We start from the raw sequence: 16,372 nt of genomic DNA, 5'->3' as shown, positions 1-16,372 counted from the left end.
GTCTAGGAGGAAGGCATTATTAGAGTGAGTGTGCATGACAATAAGTTACATGAAAATAATCCCTTATATTTTTCATGATTTAATAATAAGCAAGTGTGACTGATGAGAAACAGATGGGTTTGGCTACACCTTTCGTGAGGGACTAAACAAGACCCACCTATAGCCACTGGATTGAAGAGTAATATAATCTTTGTATTTGACTTGGATGATTATCCTAAGGCTTGTATATAGTAATTTAGTGTCATATTACTCATCAAAGCATGTTGTGGATGAATAATAACCAAAGGGCAAGACCTACGACCTGAATGAGAACCCTCAACGAATTTCAGAGTAATTTGTGCCTTTTACATAGTGGTCTCTTAAAGCTCTACAGTTCTGAATGGAAATTGGATCCTGGAAGTCTATTGTATTTAAGACCTTGTTTTTGTTCCTTCATATTTAGTGAACAAATATTTGGATGATTCTGGTATTATACTCCCCAATAAACACAATAATTGCATGCACTACTTCTTTGTAGCAGGTGTTGAAAAACTTGACTGTGTTCTTTCATGATGAAACATTTTGCAAACACTGGTAGGTTCCTACATTGACTTCATTTTAATGACATTTAAAGACATTTTCAGTTCCCTGCTAAAAGATATTCTTCTGGGATTTTTTTCTTTTTATATAGCACAACACAAAATGTGGACATGTGACTGTATTGACTTCATGTTAATCGGTGATGGAGTCATTTGGTTTTTTCCTTGTAATAATCTACCTTTCCATTACATATTTGCATAGCCCATTGTATTTCTTAGTGTTTTCTGAATTCCCCATTTGTGTGGCTAGGAATAAAAAAAGAGCCAGAGAATAAAATGCGTTTTCTCACAGGAGGCGGCACAAACTTCTGTAAGGAATCACAATTGTCACCAGTGTCATCCATGAGCACTGTTACAGCCACTACCTTCAGAACATTTAAATAAAATTCAAAGAACTGACTTCTTCTGAAAAGAAGGTAATTAGCATATAAATACAAAAGAATCATCTCAGAATAGGACATACTTCCAGAGTATGACATAGTAAAGAGTTTACTAATAATTATTTTTTAAAAAATCCATGGAGTCTATTGTGGGAAGAGTCTTCATTATTAGATCGGTGTCACAGTTATGAGAGAAACAAGCTTTCATGGGTAATGACAATAACATAATTTACCATCACTCTGCCCTCATGAGTAGGCACCTTCTCTGTTACCACTGGGATCTCCTATCCCAGTAGAAAATGCCATTCTTTGTTAGTGACTTCTTTTTATTTTCTTTCTCCTGGGGAAATTTTAATGTCCTAAAAGGTCAGAGGAGGTCAAAAATTTTTGACTTTACCAGACTAGCACATTTGTGGTCATCAAAAGAAATAAATCTCTGGTCAATGGTCACTTCTGCAAAGATGTCTTTTATCCCACACCTGTGACAATTGCTCAGTGTTAGTGAAGCTAAGAGGAATCAGGCTACAGGTCAAGGGGTCAGGGCACTGTCAAGAGGAAGTTATTCTTCAGGTCACTAAGTCCCTTATCATTTTCATCTAATGTGATATCCATCTGTCAATCAGGGAGTTTAGGTAACTGTTGTATTCCAAGTATTGTCCTTTACGAACCATGCTTTTTATTCTAAAAGATGGTTGTGTTGTGTGTTTTTGAGAAAGAAAAGAGAAAGAGAGAGGTTGGTATGAATGATCTTCCAGCAAATATTTCAGATTTTTTTTTTTACTTTTTGCTGTTTTCTTTTTTCATTTTTCATGTATTACAAAACCATAATTTGCAGAGGAATGTTAAAATTAGTTATGATGGGTTTAGTGTTCAAGACATATGCTGACCAATAAATGATGCTTGTCTATTATGTCAGAATTAAGTTATATATAATTTATCCTGAAAACAAAATTAAGTTACCAAAGAACTTATACTTCTTGAAGGCAGGGCTATTTTTTAACTTCATATTCCAGTAATTTGCAATTATAGATGCTTAATAAAGGCTTGATGAGTTGTATTGGTACTTCAACAATGGAATGAGACTTTATTTCAATACTTTCATACTGGACTTTTAATAAGTTTTTAAGTAGAATACAAAGTAAAAACTGCTTATACTGTAAATGTATGTCATAAAATTTCACTTAAAATTGTTCAGTGTAGAGCAACATACTGATGCTGTCAAGAGTCTCGGTTTGCAATGAACATCTTGCCTTAAAAGAGACTTCAGCTAACTATATGTTTTGAATATGTAGTTGGAAGATTATGAGACTAGAAGAGTCCTAAGTAGTCTTGCTCTTCCTCTTCCCCAGTCTTTCTCCCTTCATCTTTTTCTCCCCATATCCTTTCCCTATCCTAGTCAAGAGTCCTGAATTGGAAGTAAATATACCTAGGTTTGAATCCTAACTCTGCTACTTATCACCTGCATGGTACTGAACCAAGCAATTGAACATCTTTGATCCTCAATCAATTCATCTATAAAGTGAAAGGGTTGGACCACATGACTCCAAAAGTCCTTCCAAAGCTGATCCTTCATTTCCCTCTCCCCACCCCCTCAAAAAAAGACATTTCATAACTTTGTTTTGTCTTGAGGTTCGCAGTAGTATAATAGAAAGTAGATGGTAGGATGATTAGAAGGCAAATTCTAATTCCACATCTATCACCATCTAAGTATATGACGTTAAGCCAAGTTTTTGGTCTCTCTGGAATTCCGCTATTCTGCACCCATAAAGTAAAGAATCTGGATAAAATAATCACTAGGTGAATAAGAACTCCAAAATACTAAGTCTAACTGAAATCCCCCCTGTTGTCATTTCAGTACATATACTCAACCTACCCTCAGAATATAGGCAACAGATTTAATTGTCTTTAATGTTCTGTAGACAATTAAAGTTCACTCTTACCTCTCCTTGTACCAAATAATGCAAATTCTTTTGCATTTTCCTTTTCATGCTTTAAAATACAAATCATTTTAATAAATGATTTAAACTTAGGTTGTATCTAATTTTGCCTTGCTAAGACCTTTCAATATCTGCCTCAATATTATTATTCCAGTTTTATTAAAAAAATACATTTTGGGGCGTCTAGGTGGTACAGTGGATAGAGCACCAGCCTTGGAGTCAGGAGTACCTGGCTTGAAAGCTGACCTCAGACACTTAATAATTACCTAGCCATATGGCCTTGGGCAAGCCACTTAACCCCATTGCCTTGAAAAAAATCTAAAAAAAAATACATTTGAAAATATAAATGTATGCAATATTTATTTAAATATAAGTCTATACAAAAGATTCAAATAAGTACCTTTAAAAAGCCATAAATTTTCATCATGCCCTTTAATGGGACTATCAATCATTAGATTAAAAATCATAGATTAAGACAGGAAGGAGCCTTAGAGGATTACTTAGTCCAAGCAATTCATATTATAGATAAAGAAACAGAATCCTAGAGAAGTTAAGTGACTTACCTAAAGTTAGATTACTAGTAAGCAACAGTATATTCAAGATATTCTATAGCAATGCTGAACATCTTGATCTGTCCTATTGATTTTTTTCTCTCAGTACCACTTCTTCTAGGTTGATCTATAAGATGCATTTCTCATTTTTTCAATAAACATCAAGAAATACTTATTATTAAAGTTAAAAAAAAGATTTTCCTTTGACAACACTAGATAGATGAAAACTTTAAGAATCTTCTCTAGTTTGAGGAATCAAGTAACATGGTAACAACTGAAATACTGAGAATTCTGAAGGGCTGGCTAAATAGTCTATAGACAACTTCAGCACCTTACAAAGTACATTTTTAAGAGTAACTACTTCTTATCCAATTAAAAATCATAATTCCATACAGTTTGTTCATAGAATAACTTACCCAATTCTGAACATTGAGGAAAATGCTGCAGTAGAATGACAAAAAGAAAAAAAAGTCTCCGCTATCAAGGATTTTACATTATCTATCTATCTCTTTTTATATATATATATAGAGAGAAGTGTGTGTGTGTATATATATATATATATATATATATATATATATATATATATATATATATATATATATTCTTCTGAGGGAAAACATCATGCATACACATCAATAAATACAAAATATAGACAAAACAATTTCTTGGGTGGCAAGACAGAACTAACAATGGGGGGAACTGGGAAAGTCCTCAGGGTGAGGTTTATTCTGAAGAATTTAAGTGTTTCAAGAGATGAATACTGGAGGAAAGAATGTTTTTATTCATTATACAATGGCACAAAAATGGGAGCAGCAATTTCTTGTATATGGGACAAAAAGTAAGCTGGTTTGACCAGACCATAGATTGTGTAGAGGAAAGAAAAATAAATCTTTCTAGAAAAATGAGTTACAATTGAAATTGTTTAGGGTTTTCAATATTAACCAAAGGAATTTATATTTTATTCCAGACCAAAAGGGAAGCCTCTGAATAGGACTTCAGAACTCATCTAGTCTAAGTTTTTCTCCTTTACAAATAAATTATATTCCAGAAGGTTGAGTCAAGTGACTGTAAAAAAAAAAAAAACCCTCTTAGGTAGTGAGTCTCCAGAGCAGGTTTTGAAACCAGATTCCCTGACTACAGATTAACTCTTTCCCATTATACCTCAATTGAAATACCTTGAATAATGTTCACAATTAATTACTAATCTGTAAACATGTTTATCAAAATACGTATGTACAATGCTAACCTGATGGTTTGCCTTTGGGGGGGGTGAGAAGGGATCATGGAAGGAAATTTTATAACTAAAAAATATACATGTGCATATGGATGAAAATAAATAAATCTAACAGGGAAAAATAATTTTCACAGCTAAAAATTTGAGAAACTTTTAAAGGTGCTTTATTTTGATAGAAAATTCAATTGAATGGGAGTTTGAGACACTTAGGTCTTAGTATTGTTTCTTTTTTTAAAATTTTATTTATTTAAGGCAATAGGGTTAGGTGACTTGCTGAAGGTCACACAGGTAGGTAATTATTAAATGTCTGAGGCCGGATTTGGACTCTGGTCTTCATGACTCCAGGGCTGATGCTCTATCCACTGGGCCACCTAGCTGCCCCAGTATTGCTTCTTTTCAACACTAATTTATTGTGAGATTTGGGGAAGACATTTCACACCTCTGTGCCTGTTTCTTTATCCATAAAACTACAGGGCTGGATCACATAGACCCTAAAGACTTTTCTGGTTCCATGAATCTATTACTTGTTAAATACCCTCTAGGATTATATTTGGTTTATCTAAGCCTCTCTATGAAGGAAAAGAAAGCAGCAGAAGAAAAACAATTTTTTATGAAGGCAAAATAAAATATTTTCCCTAGAGAGTCACTCTCATACTTAATCACCTCTTTTCTTAACATTAATGTATTTTGCAAACAGTTTGATCTTTTGTTGAAACTTCCTATGCCATGTTTCTCAAAGTTTGTGATAAAAACCTGGGAATAACAAATCACACATACACATATATGACTAGATTTTATAACAATGAAACTTGAAAATTTTTTAACAAAAATAAAGCCAAAAAATTGCATTAACTGAATAAGTGTCATTCAACTTTTGTTTCCTAACATAGTCCTCTTTAGGTTCCTGACATTATTCTCTTATTTCCGAAGTATAACTCCATTTTCAACTATGAGTGAACAGGTGAGTGTGTTGTCTTTTCCAAGGAAGCAGGTTGCTTTCTGAAAATAGTAGAGCCTGACCACATTCCATGCTGCCATGTTTCTTTTTGTCAAATACTTTATTTTTGCCATATCAAGTTTTGTCAGAAACATAGAGAAAGGTGCATAATAAGTTATTTGTTAATCATCTCTCTGGGAACACCTTGTGTATCCTTGGGAATTTAATTTTAAGCCCATTCAGTTACATTGAACAAACATCCATTAAGGGTCTAGTATATACTAAGGCTACAATGTCAAAAAAATGAGAAAAGACAAAGAAAAGACCTCTGTTGTCAGGTAGTTTATTTTCTTTTCAAGGGAGATATCCTGATAATCTAATGATTCTCAACTAATGCCATGGTTCCCAAACAGAGAAGAATGTTTTTAAAAAGGTCTCATTATGAAACAGAAAAAGAATAGTGGATTTAGACTCTGAAGACCTAGATTCAAATCCTGCTTCAGTCCCTTACCACTTGTGTGACTTGAGGCAAGACAATAAACCTCTCTAGGCCTCAGTTTTCTCAGTTTTCAGTAATGCGAGGGAGTTGGATAATAAGACTTCTGGTGCTCCTTGCAGCTCTAAATTTATTATATGAATTCATAATCTATGAGTTCACTTTGGTTCCCCAGGGTCTAGCATAATGACTTGCACAAAATAAGTATTTAATAAATATTTGTTGTATTGAATTGGATGAGCTGTTGATATGAATTTGCTGTTCACCATATCATTAAGGCTAAAGAAAATGCAAAAGAGCTTATCCCTGTTAGTTGCTTTGGAAAAATAGTCTTGACTAGGGAAGTAAGAAGAAAAGAGCACAGATGATATGAAATGGTATTAGTGGGGAAGTTTTTCCTATTGAAATATGCTAGAATTCTTCCACATCTATGCGTTTTGATCTCTTTGAATTGCTGTGGCCAAAAAAAAGTTATAATGATGTGATAGCAACAATAATAATAATTAATAAAAATTGCTGGCCTGCCTTCTGATGGTGAGTCACTCTGAACTTAACTAGTAAGGATTTCAAATAATACACACTGAGTCTATCCCTGGGCTCATACTTAGAGGCATTTCTAGCTTAGTTTGGGACCTTCCAGGTCTTGAACTCTACTGATTTGTTCTTCAAACATCCTGAAAAATGTTGTACTTTGACTTTAATAAAGGAAAGATCTGCAAAAAGATGTCATGATTTCTTATAGTTTTTCAATCATTTATTTTTGTCTGTAATAGCACCTGAGGTAAGTCGTTTCTCCAAAGCTAAGTAAGTGAATTTTAATAAACAAATAAGATATAATGTCATTTTCATTTACTGAGTCAAGCATACTAAAAAAAACCCACTTGAAATATTTTTAAATGAATTTTGTGAAAGGCAAAGTGATCTATAAATACTTCTTTGTTTCCCTACATGCAAATGGAAATATTGAGGCACAATAATATTTGCAAAGAGACCATCAGTTGCCTATAAGTTACAAGTGTTAAGCAATTTATATATTTAATTGAATTAAACTGCTTTAAAAATGCAATGTGAAATGGCTTAAGGAAAAGAAAATGAATCTTTGAAACATTAGAAATTGATAATTCAGTTGGAAGGAATTGATTTCATGTTGCTAATTTTTGGGAACCATGAAAATTATATTGCAAAATTCAGTTAAGAAATGAGGCCAAAGTTTTGAATACTTTGCAAGAGCATCATGTTTGTATATCAAAAATATTGTTTTTAATAAGTAAGTCAAAGGATACAAGATCTGGTGAGCACCAAATATCAGAAGAAACGACTAATTTTATCTAAAAGAAAATATGTTTAGAAGGGACCTTTCAGTTCATCTAATGCAACCTCCTATAAAATGAAATTAAGGTCCAGGGATGTGAAAAGTCTGGGTACTCCTAAGTTTCCCAAGGTAGTACATAGAGATACAGTTCAAACTCTCATTCTCTGACTTCATATCCAGTATTCTTTCTATCACATTTCAATTTCTTAATGAAAGAAATAATTTCAGAATTAGCTGTTTAATTAGTTGGAATCAGATTGTTATTGCTTAATGCAAATGTTAAAATCAATAGCAAATTAGGATAAAGATATAGATAGGCTATTTGTTTATAGCAATCTATAGATTCCAATTAGAATCTAACCTGCTGACCTCCCATTGATAAAAATATTAATTATTGTTTATTAGAGAATTGAAATAAATGCAAAATAATCACCATAAAGAAGAGGTTGAAAGAGTCCAGAAACTGCCTTAAGTAACAAACATTTGACCTCTTTGTCAAGGAAAATTGTAGCAATCAATGAAGCACCAATTTAAAGACTGAACTGAAAATTTTTTGTATTTTACATTTAAAAAATACCATGAAAAAGAATGAGTAAATAGTGGGAGAGGGAAGATAAAAACAGGAAAAGAAAATGAGATTGAGGAATTTTAGGCATAAGTCATATAAATCATGTCATTTTTAAACTATTTGTAGATGAAACTAATAGATATATATATATATATATATATAAATTGGTAAGAATTTGAACAAATCCCATATCCCATTCATGACTCTTTTCTGGTCAATATCAGTAGTGAAATTAACACATTCAGACTCAACTACCTCAGAGCTTTATATACTACATAAGAAAATAGTACTTGGAACAATGAAGTCTGGGAGTATATCCTAAAAAGGCCAAATAAATACAAAATAAATGCAGTTTGGAGGGAATAGCCTAATAAAGTCTCTCAAGAATCAGTTCTTGGGGGCATCTAGGGGGTGCAGTGGATAATGGATAGAGTACCACCCTGGAGTCAGGAGGATCTGAATTCAAATCCAACCTCAGATACTTAATAATTACCTAGCTATGCGACTTTGGGCAAGTCATTTAATCCCATTGCTTTAAATAAATATAATTTTTAAAACTTAAAAAAAGAATCATTTCTCAGAATGTTACAAGCAAGGATAGGTTCACAAAGGAAGGGATTAATAAAATTGAAAATAAGAAAGCCATTGAATTACTAAAATTAGAAGCTGGTTTTATGAAAAAAAAAGATAAATCATTAGTTAACTTGATTTTAAGAAATAAAGAAGTGGGCTGCGGGGTGGCCGGTGGGGCTGTGGCCATGGCCTTCACCCTGTACTTGCTGCTGCAGGCCGCCCTGCTCTGCGTCAAAGCCATCACCGTGCTGCATGAGTAGCTCTTCCTCAAGAACATTGGCTGGGGAACAGACCAGGGAATTGGAGGATTTGGAGAGGAGCCAGGAATTAAATCACAGCTAATGAACCTTATTTGATCAGTACGAACAGTTATGAGAGTGCCACTGATAATAGTAAATTCAATTGCAATTGTGTTACTTTTATTGTTTGGATGAACTTCGGTGATGAAACAAAAAATTGGAGAACCAGAAATGGAGAAACCAGCAGAAGCCATTACTTCAGTCCTTATTGGAATGTGTGGCTTAGCTGGCCAAGTTTGCACTTGAAGGAAACAACAAAGGTGACAAGAAAACAATAGTTTCTATTTATCCGATATTTTATTGTTCCTCTTGCTGTTTCATTACAAAAGACCAGGTCTTTGGAGCAGGACTGGTTCAGATTTGTTCACTAATTTAATAATAACCCATGCTATCTTAATGATTGTTAAAAGGGTACAAAATTGTTTTTTGGTTTCAATTTTTCACTTCTCAGGGATGAATTTCTAGAATATTTTCCAGTGACAAAGCTGTTATTGAGAAGAGGGTCCTTCACCCAAGTTAAATTTCAATTTTTTTTTAATAATTAAAGCATGTTGAATTCTGCCCCTGAAAAAAAAAAGAAATAAAGAAGAAAACCAAATTATTATTATCATTATTAGGAACCCAATTATATGCCAATAAATTTGATAATTAAAATGAAATATATATATATATTTATATATAATCTACAAAAGATTAACAGAAGAAATAAAATACTCAACCCAATCTTAGAAAAAGAAATTGAGCAAGCCACCAATGAACTCCCTAAGAACAAATTACCAGAACTAGATGAATTCACAAACAAATTCTACTAAACATTTAAAGAACAATTAATTCTAATACTATGTAAGCTATTTGGAAAAATAGGTAAAGGAGTCCTACCATATTCTTTTATCACACAAATATGGTACTGATACCCAAACCAGGAAGAGTCAAAACAGAGAAAGACAATTATAGACCAAGTTCCCTAGTTAATATTATGCAAATAAAATAATAGTAAAAAGATTATAGCAATATATTGCAAAGATCATATGCTATGAAAAGATAGGGTTTATACCAGGAATGCAAGATTGGTTTGATATTAGGAAATCCATTAACATAATTGGACATATCAGTAACAAAAGCAACAGAAATCATGCAATTATCTCAACAGATGCTGAAAAAAACTTTGACAAAATACATTTCTATTAAAAGCACTAGAGAGCATAGGATATAAAATAAACTCACATAAATAATCAGCATTTTTTTTACCAATAGATTCCAGCAACAAGAGGTAAAAAGGGAAATTCCATTTAAAATAACTATAGACAGTATAAAATACTGAGGAAGAAAAATCCCAGAACTATATGAACACTACTGTAAAAGATTTTTTTCACACAAATAAAGTTCAATCTAAACAATTGGAAAAATATTAATTGCTCATAGGTAGACTGAACCAATATAATAAAAATTACCATTCTACCTAAATTAATCTATTCAGTGCCATACCAAACTATGAAAAAGAGGGATGTGGAAAAATGGGGACACTAATGTATTATTGGAGTCATGAACTTATCCAACTATTCTCTAGAGCAATTCGAAATTATGCCTCAAGGGTTATAAATCTGCGCATGCCCTTTGATCCAGCAATACCACTAGGTCCATACCCAAAGATTTCCCCAAAAAGGGAAAATAACCTATTTGTACAAAAAAAATATATATAGCAGCTCTTTGTGATAGCTAAGAATTGAAAATAATGGGAATGTTTTTCAATTGGGAAATAATTAAACAAGATATTATCCCTAATGGTAATGGAATATACATATATATATATATATGTATATATTGTGCTATAAGAAATGACAAACAGGGATGATTTCAGAAAAACCTAAAAAGACTTACTTGAACTGATTGCATAGTGAGGTGAACAGAACCAGGACAATTTTTTACACAGTAATAGCAATATTGTTTGATGAAGAACTTGGAAAGCCTTAATCATTCTCAGCAATCTAAACTATCCCAAAAGACTAATGATGAAGCATACAATAGTATGCTTTCACTTCCAGAGAAAGAACTGATTTTGATTGAATACAGATTTTTTTATTTTATTTGAGTCATCTTTGTTTACTGTCTCAAGGAGGGGTTGGGAGGGATAGAATTTGGGACTCTAAATTTTAAATAAAAATGTTAAAAAATTGGGAAAAAAATTCTGATAAATTTTTTTTTAAGAAATAGAAAAGATCATAGAGTATACTGTTACCAAAAAATAAGGGTGATAAGAGGAGAAGAAGAAACCAATTACTGAAACTGATGAGAAGACCTCAGACCATGAGTATGCTAAAGTCCTAATGGTCACAGCATGGCACCTGTGGAAAGTCTGCAAGGGACCAAGCTAAGCATTCCTTCATCTGCTACAGAAGAACCACTTGTAAATATATTTACCAACACAAGACATCTGTTACCTCCGATTGTCATCCCAATGTCCGAAATGGGATGTGGAGAACCTCCAATGTAGAGAACAGCCCTTTCTTCCTTCACACCGCTGTTCTTTCCCAGATCCTCTCCCCTGACCTAGCCACTCCCTCCCCTTCTTCCTAGCTAAATTTCTTGGTGATCCAATTCATTTCAACACTGTCTTTCTCAACTAGCACCTTTATCATATTGCCAATTGCCCCCAGTCAAGCCAAGCCTCAACCTCGGATCACTCTCTCCATTTGTTTCCTTTGCTCCAACACACATGCACCTGAATGTTAATGTGACTGAGTCCACTACAAATTTATGTTATATAACTTCAGTTAAGTCCTCACTGCTGTTAGGCAATCCTGCTATATCTCCTTTATCAATTCTCCTGTTCTCCAGTTCTCCATTGTGGCTTTTTTAAATCTTTTCAACCATCCTCATATTTTCCTGTAGCTCTTTTCTTTTTTTGGCAAGGCAGTGGGGTTAAGTGACTTGCTCAAGGTCATACAATTATGTATTATTAAGTGTCTGAGGTCAGATTTGAACTCAGATTCTCCTGACTCCAAGGCCCGTGCTCTATCCACTGTGACACCTAGCTGCCCCTATCAGATAAGAATCTCGCCTCATATTTTACAGAAAAGAAAATTGAGGCCATTCCCTGAGAATTCTCTCTTCTCCCCTCTTCCTCACTTCCTTTGACCACTTTCAGTCTTTGATGTGACATTATTATTATACCAAAACTGCTCTCTTCAAAGTCTAATTTATTTGTTGCCAAATCCAATAGTCTTTTCCCAGTCTTCCTTGACTTCTCTGTAGATTGTGATACTATTGTTCACTCTCTTCTCTTTGATACTCTCTTCTCTCTAGGTTTTTGGGATATTACTCTCTTCTGGTTCTTTTCCCTTCTCAGTCTCCTTTGTTGGATCGCCCTCCAAATCATACCCTCTAACCAAAGATGTCTCATAGGGTACTCTCCCATGCTTTCTCTTGTCTCTCTAACTACTTCATTTGGTGACGTCATTAGCTCCCATGAATTTAATTACCAACTCTTAAGCTGCTGTTTCTCAAATCTACCTTTCCTGTCCCAGTCTCTCTGTTGACCTCCATTTCCCCATGTCCAACTGCCCTCCAAACATCTTTTTTTTCATCCAAATGTACATACATATATATATATATATATATATATAGTATGTATGTATTGTATATAACTTATGTATGTATATATATATTTAAGTTACAAAATTTCCTTCTACCCTCCCTTCTCACCCCCTCCCCTCAGCAGTGAACAGTTAATATATACATATGTATATGTATATGTATATACATATTTTTAATAAAAATGATTACAGATTAGTTATTTTGGTATGAGGAATTAGGATTAAGGGAAAGAGATACATAAGAGATAATTTTTATAAAGTGTTCATCAGCTTCTGAAGGGTTGGGTATTTTTATTTTGTTTTGTCTTTCTTCCTCTGGATGGGAATAACATTGTCCATAGATGGTCTAATATGGTTGTCCTGGCTTTCTGAACTGCTAAGAGGAGTTGCCTCCATCAAGTTGATCATCTCATGATGTTGTTAATGTATACATTGTTCTCTTGGTTCTGCTCCTTTCACTCAGCATCAGATACTGTAACCCATTGCATGCTTCTCTAGAGTCTGAACATTTATAGTTTCTTTTAGAACAATAATATTCCATAATATTCATGTACCATAACTTGTTTAGCCATTCTCCAATTCAATGAACAACCTTCCAGACATCTTAAACTTCATATGACTAAAACAGAACTCATCTTTTTGCCTAAACTCTATCCCCTTGCCCCTTCTTCCCTTTTACTCAGAGGACTCATCATCATCATCCTAAAACCTAGGAGTCTACCCAGATTCTTTACTATCTCCTACACCTCCATATTTAAGCTGTGGCCCTCGTCTCCTGATTTCACCTCTCAAATACACTCCCTTACATCCTCTGACACTGCCACCACTTTGGTGCATGTCCTTATTAACTTATACCCATGATATTACAATAAATTGCTGGTTGGTCTGCCTGCCTCGTTCCTCTTTCCACTCTAATCCATTCTCCATTAAAATACTAAAGTGATTTTCCTAGAATGTTACCACCACCCCCCTTCTCAATTAACTCCAATCACTTCTTAATGCCTCCAGGAGCATGTACAAAATGCTCTATTTGACATTCATAGACCTTCCAAATCTAGCTTCTTGCTAGTGAGCCAGTTTTCTTATACCTTACTCACCAACATGGACTCTTCCATCCAGTGACCCAGCATGCTGACTGGTATAGATAGCAAGACATTTCATCTCTTCATTCCAGGTATTCTCTTTATCCCCAATTCCTGGAATGCTCTCCTTCCTCCATGTAAACTTTCTCTGACTTCCTTTAAGTTCCAAATAAAATCTCACTATCCACAACTCCTCTTCCCTAACCCCTCTTAAATCCAGTTTCTTCCTTTGTAAAACTACTTCTTATTTATCCTGTATATAGTTCATGTTGTATGTATTTATTTGCATATTATTGCCTTCATTAGATTGAAAGCTCCTTGAGGTCAAGGACTGTCTTTTGCCTCTTTTCATATCCCCACTGCTTAGCATAGTGCTTAGTATAATGGTAGGCACTTGATAAATGTTGCTTGATTGATCCAAGTGCTTACCTTCCTAATCTTATAAAATCTTTGTAAAGGAAATTTGTGCACACATCAAGGTCATCTTGACCAATAGAAGCAAATAGGTTTTTCAGATTGTTTTGTATAGAACAACAAAATTACATAGACATAATCTACTTCAAGTTATAGAGCATATGATAGCACTGTTTATTCCTCACTGATTTAAAAAAAAAATTCATTAGAAAAAATGCATCCTTGAAGAGATTCTTCCCACAAAGATAATATGCAAATCATTCTAATAATTTTGTTTAGTGATACTTTGGATATCAATTTTAAACAAAACATTAAAAAACTCATTATTTTTGCCTGAGTTTTGACTAATATTGTAGAAAGCATCCTAAATGAAGTCTAAAAAAAGGATAGATTTTACAGACACTCCTTTTATCATTGATAACGTACTATTCCCAGTGAGCCAAAAAAAGGATTATGGTTGTGCCAAAGAACTTGGCCTAGCCATTCATGTTGTAAAAGCAAAGTGAATAATAAAAACACTTAATAACCATATTATTATATGTAACTATTACTATATAGAATTAGATGGAAAAATCCACTGAATTAGTCCATCAATAGATAGACAGACAGAATTTAGGATATATATTGTATGTGGGTGATGGAAAAGGCCCAGAACTGAACATAAAAAGAAAATCAAATTGAAACCTGGACCACTTTTAGCATATTAAACATCATATCAATGATTCTAAACCATTTATTAGCATAAATTTGAGCAACTACCTCTTAAACACTATTAAGCCATTTATGTGGTCACACTTTAAAATAGTAAATCAAAAAACAATGAATTTTTAAAGAAAGGAGCATTTTGAAGAAATGATATGCATGCAAAAAGTGATATAAAAGAGTGACCTAAACAGAAAAAGATATCAAATGATTAAAAACTGAGAGCGAGGTAACACTTAGCATGCTTCACTTTTATGTACAGAATGAGAGGATGTACTGAATAGTAGATACAAGGTCAAGCTTGGAATCAGGATGACCTTCATTCAGTATTTTGGCATATCCAAGCTATATTGCCATGATTATGTCAAATAAATTCAGTGCCCCAGGTAACTGTCTTAAGAATATATAACATATATAAATTAGCAACTTTAGCAAAGTAGCAAGATATAAAATAAATCCTCATAAATCCTCAACATTTCTATGACTAGCAAGATACAGCAGAAAGAACTAGAAAGAGTAGCCTCAGACAATATAAAATACCTGGGAGTCTACCTGCCAAGGCAGACTCAAAAACTTTTTGAAAACAAATTACAAAACACTTCTCACAAATAAAATCAGATTTAAATAACTGATTTAAATAACAACTTCTCATAGACAGGTCCAGCAAATATAATAAAAATGATAATTCTACCAAAACTAAATTACTTGTTAAGTGCCCTACCAATTAAAATTCCAAATTATTACTTTAATCAGTTAGAAAAAATTGTAAGTAAATTCATACGGAGAAATAAAAAGTCAAGAATTTTCAGATATTCAATGAAAAAAGTACAAAAGAAGGTGGCTTAAACTTACCAGATGTAAAATTATATTATAAAGTGTCAGTCATCAAAACTGTCTGGTATTGGCTAAGAAATAGAGTGGTGGATCAGTGGAATAGACCAGGTGCAATAGCAGGAAATGATTATCGTAATCTGCTGTTTGATAAACCCAAAGAGTCTAGCTATTGGGATAAAAACTCTCTTTTTAATAAAAACTGTTGGGAAAATTGGAAATTAGTATGGAAGAAACTTGGACTAGACCAACACCTCCCACCCTATACCAAGATAAGATCAAAATGGATACAGGACTTAGATATAAAAAAGCAATATTATAAGCAAACTAGAAGATCAAGGAGTAGTTTACCTATCAGATCTATGGAAAGGGAAGCGGTTTATGACCAAGGAAGAGATGGAGAACATCATTAAAAATAAACTAGATGATTTTCAGTACATTAAATTAAAAAGCTTTTGCATAGACAAAATCACTGTAACCAAGATCAAAAGAAATGTAGTAAAATGGGAAATAATTTTTACAAGTAGTATTTCTGACAAAGGACTTATTTCTAAACTATACAGAGAACTGAGTCAAATTAAAAAAAAAAACAGGCCATTCCTCAATTGAGAAATGGTCAAAGGATATGCAAAGGCAATTTATAGATGAGAAATCAAAGCAATCCATATTCATATGAAAAATTGCTCTAAATCACTAATTATTAGAGAAATGCAAATTAAAACATCTTTGAAGTACCACCTCACACCTCTCAGACTGGCCAATATGACCATAAAGGACAATGATCAATATTGGATGGGATGTGGGAAATCTGGGACCCTAATACATTATTGGTAGAGATGTGAACTCATCCAACCTTTCTGGAGAGCAATTTGGAATTATGCCCAA

General features: G+C 33.4%; 1 pseudogene; it reads left to right on the top strand.

The window, feature by feature from the left end:
• Window positions 1–8,751: 8,751 nt before the first annotated feature.
• On the top strand, window positions 8,752–9,051 carry LOC141520297 (immediate early response 3-interacting protein 1 pseudogene; annotated as a pseudogene).
• Window positions 9,052–16,372: the final 7,321 nt, after the last annotated feature.

Source organism: Macrotis lagotis, chromosome 4 (genome assembly GCF_037893015.1).
Source record: "Macrotis lagotis isolate mMagLag1 chromosome 4, bilby.v1.9.chrom.fasta, whole genome shotgun sequence".
Lineage (NCBI taxonomy): Eukaryota > Metazoa > Chordata > Mammalia > Peramelemorphia > Peramelidae > Macrotis > Macrotis lagotis.
Note: the sequence above shows the minus strand (reverse complement) of the source record. Positions and strands in the feature narration are given on the sequence as shown.